Source organism: Gadus macrocephalus, chromosome 8 (assembly GCF_031168955.1).
Source record: "Gadus macrocephalus chromosome 8, ASM3116895v1".
In the NCBI taxonomy this organism is placed as follows: Eukaryota; Metazoa; Chordata; class Actinopteri; order Gadiformes; family Gadidae; genus Gadus; species Gadus macrocephalus.
The window spans coordinates 20,175,445-20,192,165 of NC_082389.1; the positions used below are offsets into that span (position 1 = coordinate 20,175,445).

Genomic DNA, 16,721 nt, shown 5'->3' on the forward strand with positions numbered 1-16,721 from the left:
CCAAACTGTCGTTTATATATATGGAAGGATGGAGAGGCTTGATTAGTTCTCAGAATGTGTTTGAAACCCTGTTGAACACGCCAAGCATCGCCATGTCCAGTCTCAGCGTCTCTTGTACAATTTGCTGAAGGACTTCGGGTGGTAAGAATGGCCTGTCCTCTGTTGTGCCAGATTGGAGCGTGTGGCTGAGATGGGGAGATGGAGGGTGAGCTTGGTGTGCCAGCTAGTCCTGCAGGGCTAGAGAGAGCGAGAGAGCCGAAAAAGAGTGAAGGAGAGCGAGAGAGAGGGAGAGAAACAGGGATTATAATCAACCTTCAATTCAATCACACAAGCCCAGACCAACACTACCCACACCATTAAACAAAAAGGCAGTCACTGATCGATCAAAAGTCTGAGAAAGAGCAAGAGAGAATATACGTAAATAGAAAAGTATGGACATAGTATGTAATACCTTTCACTGCTTAGTGATTGGAAGGTGTGACTGAGATGGGGAGATGGAGAGGGTGAGAAGGAGCCAGCTAGTTCTGCAGGGCTAGAGACAGAGAGACAAGTGTATTGGCTACGATCTTCGTGAGCACCAAAAATAAGTAAATAGCAACATGGACACAGTATATAAACCTTTCAAGCATAAAGGTCTCCAACAGCTGTCCAACCACCACCTCCTGAAAAGTAAAGTTATGCTTTAAATTACTTCATAGCCTAATACAAATCCATGTTACAGTACTGTTTAGCAGTGTACTATGGCAGTGTAAATTATTGTGAAGATGTAGCCATCTCCTCCCGTAAGTGCAGTACCTGAAGACAAAGTAATGTGTATGACCTATGATGCATGTTAATTGTAGCCTCCAGTAAGGATGACTAAATTATTAAAAGCCTTATATTTCATGCTACACATCTGATTGAGATTTGAAAGAACTCACCTCACTGAAATCATATTGCTTTTGAGGGTAGAATACATTGCGTACTGAAATTGTTTTTTACAAACTAGTCATCAGTCATCATTTCTGAAAATAATGCATCTCACCATCAGCATAAACACCCCACAGCTGTTGCTCTGATACTGGTGAGGTGCGTCCTGTGGTGGTAAAAGGGGAATGTGATTTGTCAATGATTCTTATTAGTATATAATGCTTATAAACTATAAAGTGATATCCACCCTCATTTTGTAGCTACATACAAAAAGTGCACAATGCACTTTCAACAAGCATTTAGCAGCAACCAGGGCCCATCAGCGTCACATAGGAACACTTCATTAAATCATAATAAACAATCTAGAGGCCTGCCTGTCTACCAGTGAATGCTACTCTACGAGATGCAATGAATCGTGCGCCAGCCACACGTTTTACCTCGTCAGCCAAGTAAAGTCCCTTCCATGGTCCATTGGACAAAGCATGTGCCAGGGTACTGAAAAGGTTTGGAAGACGTGTAAGTTGCAATTCATATGCATCATCATCAACACGCATTCAGTACACACTACGCTTCGGTTTCACCCAAGGGTGAATTAAAAGTACATGTTTTCCTAAACGTTGGTCATCAACGAGGTAATAAAGTAGTAACTAAGGGCACATCTGTCACCTGTTTTTCAGAGTGCTAACGATCTTTATTCATTCGTTGCGCCGCGACCGAACTGACAGAATTCTCTGATATGCCATGCATGTAAACATACTAGTTAGTTTAGACGTAGTACGTTTACATGCACAGTTTAATCCGATGCGTGTGTCACCACAACGAAGCAGAGTGGCCGCGATTTCATGCCTCTTACCATGCCAGCTGACACCTTAACATCCAACTTAACAATGTACTTTGGTAATGTTAACCTCACAGTAAAATAATCGGCAAAGCCTTCGCTGCAAACTTTACCCTCTACCTACAAACCGTCTTAAACGTTGCTGATTTCTGAATAGTATATGCAACTTTTATGGACGATAGCATAGCATTCGCTGCTACCGAACCATGCTTGTCACGAGTATTTATATCGGATTCGGATACAACGATACCACAGCTAAATCAGTGATTTAAATTAGAATACTTCACAGCCAATGTTGTCAAATAAACAATATCATACTTACTGACATAATCTCTCATCATAACCCTTTCGTTTTTCTGGAAAGTTACTACGAGGTAAAACCGCCAAAAAAGGAAGGGTAGCATACCTTGCGAAACTCACTCACCTCTTCTTGATTGATTGAAACGCTACAGGAACGCCTGATGGGCGTTTTTGTGTCATGACGGGAACGCCCGATGGGCGTTTTTGTGTCATGACGGGAACGCCCAAGCCTGCAGCTGGACCCTTCTCCATCTTTTTGGCTGTCCCTAAATTAATTCATGTCCGTACGTAAAACACTAGCGACCCCTTCCGTAAATTTACGGAAGCACGCATACGAAAAACATACGTATGTGGAAACGAGGCGTAAGTGTTTGTTAAATTTGTAATAATTACTTAATTTTGTTGAATGTGTTCACCACTTCTGGCTGCTGATATTTTAAAAGAGGCTCTCATAGTCACTTTACTATTTAATATGTTCATTGTCACTTTACTGTTGTTAAATTTGTTCATATAGTTATATCAGAATAATTGTTATTTTTTTACTATAGTATGTGTGCTACCAAAATTATTTTTGTCCTACTGAATTTTTTTGCTTGCTAGCACCAGTGCTACCATTTTAAAAAGTAAGCGTACAGCCACAAGTGCAAGGGCTTCGGCTTTGACACCATGACAAACTACTACTTTGACTTTAGTAGGCCTATGTGTGCTACCAAAATTATTTTTGTGCTACTGAATTTTTTTGCTTGCTAGCACCAGTGCTAAGTAACATTTTAAAAAGTAAGCGTACAGCCTCTTCATTTCGTGTTTAAGTATTTGAGTTATGGCTGCCCTCTGATTTCAATTGGACATTGATGGCGTGACTTGGACTAATGATGGGTTTACTATCATTGAGACAGGATGCAAGGGGGATTTTGACCCACCGTGTTGGGAGTCAACACGGTAGTGTTGTTGAAAGGCAACATGGCTTTTCGTTGAAAGGCAACTGTTGAGATTTTGTCCCCTTTGATCTTTCGTTTAACTTCAATTAGTATTATGTTAGTATTGTTGTGGTATTGTATTTAAGACATAGTTCATTTTTGAAGCTGTTGATTTTCCCTATTTTATTTTTGTTTTGATTGTTGAAATATAAATCATTACATTTTCTTTTGTTTGGCCCAAAAAATAAATAAAAAATAAATAAAAAAAATGCCGCTTCCGCTCTCTCTGACGCCATTTCTGAAAAAATCCAACGCGCAATGAATCTTGGGATACGTTGGGCCGTGAGGGATCCTTCAAATCCGGGAAAAGAAGTCAGCATTTTGTCGGCCGCATTTGAAGGAGCCTTCGAAATGGGACAGCCCTTGACGCGTCGCAGTGACGCAATCGCCCTTCGAATGCACCCTTCGAAGGATGCGTTTTGTCCATGGATGCGTCCCCTGAATTGAGACACAGCAGGTAGCCATGGTAGTCACGTGATTGCAAAGTATGAATTGAGCTACTTTTAGTCACGCACCAGGGGTCTCATTTATAACCGTTGCGTACGCACAAAACGGGGCTGAAATTGGCGTACCTGATTTTCCACGCCAAGGTTGTGATCTATAAAAAACCAACTTGATGGTAGAATGTGCGCAGCCCTAAGCAAACTCTGACCCATGCGTACGCATGGTTTGGAGGAAAAGGAGAATTGGCGACACAGATGGTGTGGTGGTGAACTGAAGTCAGACAGAAGAATTGTAGAGTGAGAAGAACGATTATGTTTTATCATCGCCCTTCATAAATTTAATTTCAACCCGTATCATGCGTTAAATCTATGTAATCAGAATAATTTAAGTCAACTTCGTTATTCTCAGTTATAACTCCAGAAACATCGCCTTAGAATAGAAATTAAAAAAAAATCTCCATATTTAATCCCGTCACTCCATACTGTGGCGAGCAGCGCAGGAAGGACGAGACGGGAACCCAGGTTTAAATGGCGGCGCAACTCTCGTGCCTCAGTACACCGCACGACCCTGAGAGCTGCCCTTTATTCACACACACACACATACAGAAACACGGCACACCTGACCAACGGACATACGACTCCGGGTAACGGTTACCGACAACACTACACACAATAAACACACAAACAATACAGACCCCAACCCCGTTAACCGCACTTAACCTAATAACAGAAACAAGTTATCCAAAGACAATAAAAATGCCATGGATGCGTCCCCTGAATTGAGAAACAGCAGGTAGCCATGATAGTCACGTGATTGCAAAGTATGAATTGAGCTACTTTTAGTCACGCACCAGGGGTCTCATTTATAACCGTTGCGTACGCACAAAACGGGGCTGAAATTGGCGTACGTGACTTTCCACGCCAAGGTTGTGATCTATAAAAAACCAACTTGATGGGAGAATGTGCGCAGCCCTAAGCAAACTCTGACCCATGCGTACACATGGTTTGGAGGAAAATGAGAATTGGCGACACAGATGCTGTGGTGGTGAACTGAAGAAGAACGATTATGTTTTATCACCGCCCTTCATAAATTTAATTTCAGCCCGTATCATGCGTTAAATCTATGTAATCAGAATAATTTAAATCAACTTCGTTATTCTCAGTTATATCTCCAGAAAAATCTCCTTAGAATATAAATTAAAAAAAAATCTCTATATTTAATCCCCTCCACTCCATATACTGTCCACTGACGGCGCGACTACATGGAATAAAGCATCTGTCCAACATGTGTCAATAACCTAATATTTTTATGTGACACTGTAAACACATAGGCCTAATCAAATGTCAATTAAATCCCAGGTGTGGAAAACCAAGCCACACTCCTCATCACAATCGTTGTCCGTTACTCTTGATGCTTTTCATGACAAATCAGGCATTAAAAAGGGGTTATGTTCGAGAACCTTTTTCGTGGGTGATTACAAACTGATTATCCAAGGTGTTCTCGGTCAGTCTTATTACCGTAACCCTATAAATACAGAGGTGAGCGCCGTGGTAATGCTGCACCATTTGGCACTTCTGGCGGACCATGCAAATGGCAGGATTCGGAGGGAGAGGGTCTATACTAGGGACCATAACGTTTGATTGGTAATTTACATAGGCCTACCTACCTTTATGTCAGACCACTTCTTTTTTAATTCTGGGACTGTGCGCTCCGTGCTACTGACAGAGTTCACTGCTGCAGCAACATTTTGCCACTCGCTCTGCTTTTTGTTGTTGGCGATCCCAATCCCGTGACCGCCGAACAAAAATACTTTTTAGGGCCTCAATCTCACCCACAACTGTCTCCACTTCAACCTCTGAAATTTCGTTTTTTTTGCTTTTCTCAGTACTTCTGCCATTGTTTCGGACAACAAGACATAATACTTGCATCTGAGTCTGTTTTATATGCAGATCGCATTCATGAGGTCCTTTACATCGACCATTTATGGTTAAAAATGGGCGTGCACAGGGCGGAACGTGAAGCTGATTCAGCTGCGCACACTTGTAGGCACTCTGTGATTTATAAAGCAAAGATTGCGTACGGTGTGCGTACGCAGGGTTTTATAAATCGGAATATTTTTTGGCGCACGCAAAACTTGGCTTGTGGGCGTAGGTACACTTTTAGTAGGCCTAACGATCCCACGCACAGTTTTATAAATGTGACCCCAGATCGCTATTCTCTTGAAGACACACGAGCACACACAGTGCAGGGCAATACATTTGACATTTCAGATTCTTCAGTTCAATTCATTTTACATTTTTAGCAATGCTTTGCGCTTTTCATTCAGTGGTCACTTTATTAGTTTCCAACCATTTACTTTTTCTTAATGGTGTGTATGATTACATTGTTTACTCCATTTAGACGTTTGAACTTTTGTTCAAATCCCTTCACTTGATTTAAGCCATTTAACGTTTCTTTATGTCTTAATCTATGGCTTTATTAAAAAATATTCTCAACCTCACTTTGCACTACAGCAATCACCGCATTTTCTGCAGGAAATACATTTTCTAGTTACATTATATTAATTTACTAACGATAATAATAATAATAATAATAATAATAGTAATACAAATGAGGATAATAAGTGTATACTCTGAGGCGCTGTCACGCCAAATTTGTACCGGGTGCCAAATTTGTACCGGGTGCAAAATTTGTACCGGGCACGTCATCAGCTGTCCGTTGCCAGGCAACGGACAGCTGATTACGTAAGGGTTGTCCGTTGCCGGGCAGGTTTCAAAAAACATTTGCGCTCATGTTGCCAAAGACGGAATAACATAATACAGTTAACGGATCGTTAGATAACACTTGTTTTTACTTTATATTTGTGTTGTATTTAATTGTTTAATCAAATTTAGCTAGTAAACTGAGTGTTTAGAGCGTGTTTCAAAAAACATTTGCGCTCATGTTGCCAAAGACGAAATAACATAATACAGAAAACGGATCGCTAGATAACACTTGTTTTTACTTTATATTTGTATTGTATTTAATTGTTTAATCAAATTTAGCAATTAAACTGAGTGTTTAAAGCAGGTCAAGGACGAATCAGCACAATACAGATAACGGATCGCTAGATAGTAGGTTCGCGAATGTTCGTGAACCTTTCACGCCATTCGACGCGATCGTCCGTTGCCAGGCAATGGACGACGCGATCATCTGTTGCCAGGCAGGTTTGGAATGGATTACATATGGATGACGTGCCCGGTACAAATTTGGCACCCGGTACAAATTTGGCGTGACAGCGCTGAGGGCTTCATGAGAAAAACATTAGATTAGATTTCTTTATTGTCCTTGTTCAACAGAGTTAATCAACGAAATTAAGTTTAGAGCATCACCACTGGCATAGTATATAAATATAAATATATTAATAAATAAATAATAGATAAATAAATAAATAAATAACAATAATAACATGAATGAGAATGCAGCAAGTCCAGTCCATAGTTGTGATGTTTGAGAGTGAGAGGGGGGGGGCTGCAGTCCTGCAATAGATGGAAAATAGTACAGTGCAGCAATGCAGTCCAGTTCACAGTTTTTCACACTGAAAAGACGCGCACAGCGTCTCCTCCTCCGCTTCTCAGCCTCCGGAGTGCTGGATGGTGATCTGGTGATCTCGGCTGGGATGGTGAAGTCCGCTGGGAGTTGGCGAAATGGAGCGTTGTTGAGATTTAAAAGTTAATTTCGGCTGTACTTCATTGTCTGGGTTTAAAAGCAGTGTGAAAAACTGTGTGGAATAATAGTAAGTGCTACCAAAAATTACAAAAAAACATGCCAGATTTTGGGAGCTCAGGGCCGTTGCAACTATGTGCGCCGCCGCCATGGCAACAAAGCCATGTCTGCTGTTCTATCTGCTCGATAGGCAGTGCGGCCATCTAGCTCAATAGCCGAGTCTGGGGTCTTGTTCTCCAGCCAGGTTTCCGTAAAGATTAAGCTGCAGCAGTTCTCGATGTGTTTTTGTGAAGCTAGTTCCAGTCGGATCTGCAGCCGCGCACAGCGTCTCCTCCTCCGCTTCTCAGCCTCAGTGTGCTGGATGGTGAAGTCCGCTGGAAGTTGTCAAAATGGAGCGTTGTTGAGCAAGGTACGTATTATTACTCTGTTTTCTGGGAATAATTGATATAAGCAGAAACCAAAAACCAGCCGTTTTTTCGTTTTGTCCAAAAAAAAGAAAATCAAAATTTCAGTTTGTTTATTCGTTTTTTGGTTCTTCTTAACAAAACGAATTTACCACTCAATATCTGGTTTCCGCCGGTGGGCGGGTCCTCTTATTGGCTAGTGTGCTTCGTTGCCATTTGCTCTTCAAAATAAAAGTTCTTCCGTTTGATAATGTCGACAAAAATATTAATGTATTATAGACACTAGAAGACACAGAGGACCACACCACCCACAGTCAAGACTGACACGGCTTCAAATAACAATAATAGTATTCATAAATAATCATTTGAATATGAGAACTTCTGAAGTTATGATGACTTCAGTGCAGTTGATGTTTAGCCACAGTTAATACATGCAGAGTAGACCGGAGGGCTTTACTACGACATCATTGTCCGGCTTTGAGCTTTGCGCTCTGTGCGCGTTCACATCAAAGGAGCTGCGATCGGGGCTGCTGATTTCCTCACAGCCTGAGTGCTATGAGGAATACAAGTGATCACAACACATTTCTGACAGCTGAACATTGCGCATCTGTTGACCTTTATCCATTTACAGTAAACTAATTATTTTTTCTTGTTGAAAGATATTTTATATTGTTTTCATATTATTATTTACTGATGGTGTTACTGTTTACAGAATGCGAGGGCGTGTTATATTGAAAGCGAGGCTGGGTGTGCCTATGAATATAGGCTACAGTGAGTTTTTTAAGGTGCTGTACAAGCAAATCATATCGTCTACTCTGTACAGCAGGGGTGGGGAACCTTTTTCACATCAAGGGCCATTTCAATTTTTCCAAAGTCCTCAGAGGGCCATACCATTATGAACACATAACTAAAGATGAAAAAAAAGACAATAACTGCTGTGTTACTAAGCCTCATGTTTGCTGCATTTCTAGACTCACCTAATGTGATGGCTGGAACTGTTTTTCTCTAGCAAGGCGTCTGATGTCAGCTGGCAGTGATGATGATGCTACTCGAAGCTGGTTTTCCAAGTTTGAGTCAGTCAGTCTTGAGCGGAAGCGAGTCTTTGCAAGAGTCAGTTTTGAAAAGAACTGTTCACAGCGATACGTTGTCCCAAACAGAGATGCAAACTTCAGGGCATGTCTCCTCAGGATGGGAAAATCCTCAGCACGAACATACAGTTTGTAAAAGTCCAGCAGAGAAAGGTTGTGGTACTTGGCTTTGAGCTCGTTGTTGTTTTGCAGATCAATTATTTCCATTTGGAGGTTGTCTGGCACATCAGACGGTTGCACATTAAATGGTGTCGCAAACACGTCGAGTTCCTTTTGTATATTTTTCACATCATGAAACCTCTCATCAAATGCCTGGATGAGTTTTGCACACTCACCAGCATATTCAGTCGTAACATCAGGCTTTTGTTCTTGTAGGGTGGGAAAGTGCACAGTGTTTCCCCTTTCCAGCTGTCCTTGCCAAAGCCTTAACTTCACTTCAAATGATTTCACATTTGAAAGCAGAGAGCTGATGAGCTGGTTGGGACCTTGCAGCTTGATGTTTAGCTCTGACAGGTGCTTGCTGATGTCCACCATGAAGGCCAGATCACGGAGGAACTTGCCATCACTGAGCTCCATGACAGGTTTACCCTTCATCTCCATGAAGCGTCTGACTTCTTCCCGCAGTGTATAAAACCGTGCGAGCATATTTGCACGACTCAGCCATCGCACTTCACAATGATAAACCAGATCACCATACTCTGACTCAAGCTCGCTGAGTAACTCCTTGAACTGGCGGTTGTTCAGCCCTCTGCTTTTAATGAAGTTTATGGTGGACACAACTGTTTTCATCACATTGTTAAGCTTCAGGGAATGTGCACACAAACTCTCTTGATGTATGATACAGTGGCATACAACTAAATCACTTGGATCCAGACTCAGTCGGCTCATTTCTTTTTTGACTAAAGTCAATCCTTTTTGCGCGCCAACCATTGCGGGAGCTCCGTCAGTGGCGATGCCGCTCAACTTCTCAAATGGCCGTTCAAAATTGTTCATGGCCACAATAACTTGATTGAACAAATCCTCACCTTTAGTAGTGCCATGCATGGCTTGCAAAGACAGCAACTCCTCCTTTGTTTCAAACTCAGACGTAATCCCACGCAGAAAAATGGCAAGCTGCGCTGTGTGTGTGATGTCTGTTGTCTCGTCACAGGCCAGAGAAAAATACTCAAAGTCTCTTGCAGTGTTCTTGAGTGTTTTTTCAATATCTTGCGCCATATCAGTAATCCTTTCTGAAACGGTTCTCCGGGACAAACTGACGCTTTCAAATAATTTCACTTTGTCGGGCGCGAGCAGCTCCGCGGCGGCTACGAGGCACTCCTTCACGAACTCTCCTTCAGCGTGAGGTTTCAGCTTCGTGGCTATCAGTTCACTCACCACAAAACTTGCACGCGTAATATTCTCTCTGTCAGTCTGTGGCCGTGTGAAAGCTGCTTGTTGAGCACCCAAACTCCGACGAAGAGCGTTAATTTTATCCAAACGCATTTGTCCTTTCAACTCGTCGAGTTTAGCATGTTTCGAGCTGTAATGGCGCTCGACATTGGCCTTTTTCATCACCGCAAGCGCCTCGCCACAAACTAGGCACACTGGCTTGCCTTTCACTTCAACAAAGAAAAAGTAATTTGTCCATTTTTCCTGAAATACGCGGCATTCTGCGTCCACCTTCCTTTTCTTGACAGTCGCCATGATGCATCACTTGTCTGTGTCGGTACTTGTCATGTGTCAGTCACTCCGACCCAATGCAGTGGTACGTACATCACATGCTGTATTCACTGACCCTGACGTTGACTCGGACATAGGACTCTGTCTCGGAAAACTAATGACGGGCGATATATTTTTTTTCCTGATTTTTTTTTTTATTCATGTATATTTGTGTATTCGTGTATATGAAGATATAAAATATAAAAATTGTATTGCATTGCGGGCCAGTTGAAATGGCCTCGCGGGCCGTATACGGCCCGGAGGCCGGACATTCCCCACCCCTGCTGTACAGTGACAAAGAGTGTACAGTAACCTACTTCATTCAATATCGAATAGGCTACTGTAGCCTACACTATGTACAAATGGTTTTGCTCTTTGCTCATGGTAGTTGTGACAAGTCATTTTAACATGTCAGCAGGCAAGCTTCACTCATTCCAGGAGGCATTATGCGTTGTCCGATAGCCTACTTGGAACATGTTTTGAAATGGATCTATAGTAGCCAATAGAAATTTGCTCATAACAGGCCAGCTGGATTGCAAAGCAAACTCTTTGTATTCCAGCGGTTTTTTTGTGATGGTTTATGATGTTTCAATGTTGCGTTGGTAATGTGATAGACAGCTTAGATGTTCTTAGATGTTTTGTTAACCTGATTCCTATCCCACTCTGTTTAAGTAAAAGTGTGCTATTGCTGCAAAATCTCTTTGCTTTAGTTTTTTACTTTTCTTTAATGTGTGTGGAAATGACTTTAAATGATGTTAACTAGATCTCATAAATGGCCTAAACACATCAAATTTGAATGTACCCTATATTGTTTGACTATAAGACCTCTATAAGAATCTCCTCTGTGCAACTATTCATGTAGTCAGTCAATGATCAAACTAGTAGTATGAATCTGAATTACAGTCCAAGTGGGTTAGGCAAGGCAAGGCAATTTTATAGTCCGTTTTTACAAACAGTTTGTCTCAAAGGGCTTTACATAGCATGAGCATCATAACAACATCCTCTTCCCTTAAACCCTCGATCACATCCACTGAGTAAAAACTCCCGGGAAAACCCTTTTAACAGGGGAAAAATTGCAGTTGGTTCCGAGGGATGGAGCTGTGGAGAATATGTCGAAACACAGAGAGACTGCGAGACGCCAAGGCCAAACTACAAGGTGCGAAAGGTGAGGGGGGGGGCTGTACTTAAATTTAGTTTGAGTGTCTGCCTCTCTGACCCATGGGGAGAACTGGTTCCACAGTAAAGGAGCCCAGTAACTGAATGCTCTACTTCCCAGTCTGTTTTTAGAGATACTGGGAGTCAATAACAGACCTGCATTCTGGGAGGCAATAAAAATATTTGATAAGTCATAATAATAATAATGACTCATTATTGTGCATTTAAAGATGTATATTATTACATTGCAGCATTATTTGGGGATGACAATACAAGACTTCCATGAATGTGCATTTGAGGGAGAGTTTGCTTTGTATTCCAGCTGGCACATTTCTATAGGCTACGATAGATCCCTTTCAAAACACGTTCCAAGTAGGCTATAGGACAAAGCATAATGCATCCTGGAATGAGTGAAGCTCGCCTGCTGACATGTTAAAATTACTGTCACAACTGCCATGAGCGAAGAGCAAAACCATTTGTACATAGTGTAGGCTACGATATTGAATGAAGTAGGTTACTGTAGACTCTTTGTCACTGTACAGAGTAGACAATATGATTTGCTTGTACAGCACCTTAAAAAACTCACTGTAGCCTATATTCATAGGCACACCCAGCCTCGCTTTGAAAGTATTTTGCAAAGTATGAGTATGAATATTTGATGGAGTATGAGTAAGTGTTTCCTTCTGAAACATAGATAGAACTTTATCAATCCCCTGCAGGAGAAATGTGTTAATGTTTGTCCCTATAAAACAATAATGGCAAAAAAAATAATACAAAACATGACGGCAACTCTAAAGTCAAACCGTCCAATCTGAAGGCTTTACTTAACCACTCCTCCTACTCACTTTCACCAATGCAAAGCGAACAGAACTGAGTAGGGGAGGGCGTAGCCCAACTAGTTTGTGACAGACCCAGAGGAACGCAACGCAATTTAAATGTGAACATGTATTGAGGCTTTAATAAAATCCCGGACGATTTTGAAATTTCACCCGGACGCATTTGATTCCTACCCTTCCACTGTTAAATAGCGGCGCAAATTGTGTGGCGTGTGCATGGGTTGAATTGCGTGCGTCTCACGGAGAGCCCTGCGCAATGTTCAGCTGTCAGAAATGTGTTGTAATCACTTGTATTCCTCATAGCTCTCAGGCTGTGAGGAAATCAGCAGCCCGCGATCGCAGCTCCTTTGATGCGAACGCGCACAGGGCGCATAGTTCAGAGCCGGACAATGATGTCGTAGTAAAGCCCTCAGGTCTACTCTGCATGTATTAACTGTGGCTAAACATAACTTCATAAGTTCTCATTTTCAAATGATTATGAATACTATTATTGTTATTTGAAGCCGTGTCAGTCTTGACTGTGGGTGGTGTGGTCCTCTGTGTCTGCTAGTGTCTATAATACAGTAATATTTTTGTCGACATTATCAAACGGAAGAACTTTTATTATGAAGAGCACAGGGCAATGAAGCACGCTAGCCAATAATGGCGCGTTTCCACTGCAGGGTGCGGAACGGATCGGATCGCAAAGGTGCGGGTCGGGTCGCGTTTCCACCGCCAAAAGTGGGCGTGACCCGGACTTTGCCGTACCCGTTCCGGCCCCATTCTTGGGACTCCTCCGTTGCGGTACCCAAAACGAGACCAGACGCCTGAAAGGGTCCCGTGAAATTCTAGCTACACCCCCCCTCCGTTGATTGGTCGACAGAATCGTCACTTCCGGGTGACGCGGGGATAAAAACAAACAAACAGTAGCCTCGAGGTATTATTCTTTACAATTAACATGTCGCGTAAAAAGCTTGCTTGGGCGAACAAGGAGGTGGAGACGTTCGTCTGCATTCTTGGGGAGGAAGACGTTGTTTACGATGTTAACGTAGCTGCCGCGGCGATCGACATCCGGCCTACCACCAAGGGTAACTGTCGGCAGTGGAAACGCGACCTCGGAACTGAGCTGGGCTATATAGACATCATGGCTGTTTTCCAATGTCAAGGAAGCATGCTCAACGGCCGCCCTTTTAAGGACGCTACGTCATAGAACGCCGACAAGCACTGTTCCAATGTTGAGGACACTCGAAAGCCGCGCCATTTTTGCGTCCTTTGTTTTTGAGAATTCCGAGATTTTTCAAGGATGCATCGCTGCATCCTAGACGAGCCAAAACTACACCCACAATCCTCTGCGTTCACTGGGCGGGTTCTTGAAAATGGCAGAGCAGTGCACGTTCAAACGAAGTGAAGTTATATTAGTTTTCAGAAATATTTTGTGCCATATTGCTTTTTATAGATTCATCATGTTAATGCAAATAATCAAGCCTGAAGACCTGTGCCACTTTTCAAACGTTTTTGCAACTTAAAGGCACCCAGTGCAACTTTCGAGGCTTAAAAATAAACATTCAATTTCTAGTCTTTTTTACACGTAGTAAGTTTCAATAACTCCATACCATTACATACCGACATTTAAGCAGCAAAGATGAGACGTCGTTGTGTGGTGAGAACTGATACAAAATCGATAACAACAACAATGCCGCCATTTTCTTTATTTTTTGTAACCTACAATAAATAAAGCAGGCTTCCAGTCAATGGAAAAATGGCTTCTCCCCACCGGCGATTGTTGTTGTTTACGATTTTCTATCAGTTCTCACCACACAACGACGTCTCATCTTTGCTCCTTGAATGTCGATATGTAATGGTATGGAGTTATTGAAACTTACTACCAGTAAAAAAGACTAGAAATTGAATGTTTATTTTTCATTGAATGTTTACATAAAGTTGCACTGGGTGCCTTTAATGATACGTTGCTATATTTTGCATGGACGTAGCTGGTGTTAAACACCACTGTCACCAATGTAAATTTACTCGCTCACAAGATTACATTATTTATGTATACCTATTTATTTTTGTGTTGAATCGTTTTTTTTTAGGGTCAGCCCAGCAAACGGAGGCTTTTGTGCGCCTTAGGGTGGCGCACAAACATTTGTTTACCGGTGGAAGGGATAGTGCCACTATCCAATGTTGTACAATTAATGCACAACCGATCATTTGCAATGTTTGTAATTTTTAATGAACGTATTTAATTGTATTTTATATGATATACTTATGTGTTCAAAGCACTGGTAGATTGTAGGCATATATGAATGAATGAATCAGATCAGTTAAATAATCTATCCAAATAAATACAAGTTTATCATCTCTTTCTTTGTCTTTTTCCCCCTGCGTAATCAACCGTACTGTAAATGTGATGTATGAATTAAGTTCTCAGACAATTTCACTTAGTTTTATAAAAATTTAATGGATTTTCCTTTTAATAAAGACAATTCGATCAACCACAACAAAGCTTTTGTGACTACCCCAAAGAGGCTCCATGCGAAGGAGACATGACCGCATTCATAACAGACAAAAGTCAAATAAATATTGATTGCTGCCATGTTTTATTCATAAGCGCACATGTGTTTACAAGCGGACACGCAGTATTAAAAAGCGGGAGCGGAAGCGCTTCCACACTACCAAGTCGTTCCCAAAGTCCGACGTTACAAACGCTAGGAAGCACTCGATCTAGCACTCTAGTCTCATCTCCATAGGACGCGACTAGCAAGGACGCGTCCTAGCAAGGCTGCAGCCTTCACTTTGGGAAACAGCCCATATTGGCGCGTTTCCACTGCAGGGTGCGGAACGGATCGGATCGCAAAGGTGCGGGTCGGGTCGCGTTTCCACCGCCAAAAGTGGGCGTGACCCGGACTTTGCCGTACCCGTTCCGGCCCCATTCTCGGGACTCCTCCGTTGCGGTACCCAAAACGAGACCAGACGCCTGAAAGGGTCCCGTGAAATTCTAGCTACACCCCCCCTCCGTTGATTGGTCGACAGAATCGTCACTTCCGGGTGACGCGGGGATAAAAACAAACCAACAGTAGCCTCGAGGTATTATTCTTTACAATTAACATGTCGCGTAAAAAGCTTGCTTGGGCGAACAAGGAGGTGGAGACGTTCGTCTGCATTCTTGGGGAGGAAGACGTTGTTTACGTAGCTGCCGCGGTGATCGACATCCGGCCTACCACCAAGGGTACTGTCGGCAGTGGAAACGCGACCTCGGAACTGAGCTGGGCTATATCGCCCCCTCCCTACCGCACCTTTGCGATCCAATCCGTTCCGCACCCTGCAGTGGAAACGCGGCAATGATGTCTATGGGCTATACCGCCCCCTCCCTACCGCACCTTTGCGATCCGATCCGTTCCGCACCCTGCAGTGGAAACGCGGCATAAGAGGACCCGCCCACCGGCGGAAACCAGATATTGAGTGGTACATTCGTTTCGCTCAGTAAGAACCAAAAAACGAATAAACAAACTGAAATTTAGATTTTCGTTTTCTGGTCAAAACGAAAAAACAAAACAGCTTGTTTTCTGGTTTCTGCTTGCGTCAATTATTCCCAGAAAACAGAGTAATAAAACGTACCTTGCTCGTTGTTAAGCTTTAAAAGTTAATTCCGGCTGTACTTCATTGTTGGGTTTGAAAGCAGTGTGAAAAGCTGTGTGAAATAATATTAAGTGCTACCAAAAAGTACAAAAAAACATGCCATCCCAGAGCTCCGGGCCGCTGCAACTATGTGCGCCGCCGCCATTGCAACCAATAGTGGTAATAATTAATAATTGTGGTCATTGTGGTAATAATAATTGTGGTCATTCGTAATAATTTATAGGTTTGATGTAAAGTAAGCCCTTTTGGAAACAAACGAAACTTTTCTGGCCTAATATGTCACTTTTCTAGCCGGGAAGTAATAGCCTACTTACTACATAGGATACCGGATGAGAACACCTGTCTCCAATCCACTATTCTCTACCAACAAACCCCAGTATGTTTATTTTAATGAATGCATTGTTGTATTGCCTATTTCCATTTTCGTTTTCGATTCATGATAATAATAATATAGGCAAACCGAGCAGACTAAAAAACTAAAACCGCACATCCAAATAAATGTAATCTGGCGGATTATTATCTCCAACCCGGAATGTGCTATATCTCGCAACCCATAGCGCTACACGTCATAGGGGCGTAATTGGTCATTCTTAATAATAATCATTCATATATATATATTGGAAAAATTATTTACCGTGTCTTAGACGATTTAATGAACAGTTAATAGCGAAACACAACATATAGTGGAGTTATTTCGACAGAGTAAGGTATTACATGTTTTGAAAAGAGGTAGCACCCCTGTCCATGTC

General features: G+C 42.2%; 1 long non-coding RNA gene across 1 annotated transcript; it reads right to left on the minus strand.

Annotated features, from left to right (window-relative positions):
* Positions 1 to 955: 955 nt before the first annotated feature.
* Positions 956 to 2,307, minus strand: LOC132463564 (uncharacterized). The gene is made up of 3 exons (XR_009527058.1): positions 2,070 to 2,307; positions 1,347 to 1,404; positions 956 to 1,075 (listed from the first exon to the last, which is right to left on the minus strand). It is a non-coding gene; the product is annotated as an uncharacterized LOC132463564 (long non-coding RNA).
* Between the last annotated feature and the right edge of the window lie 14,414 nt (positions 2,308 to 16,721).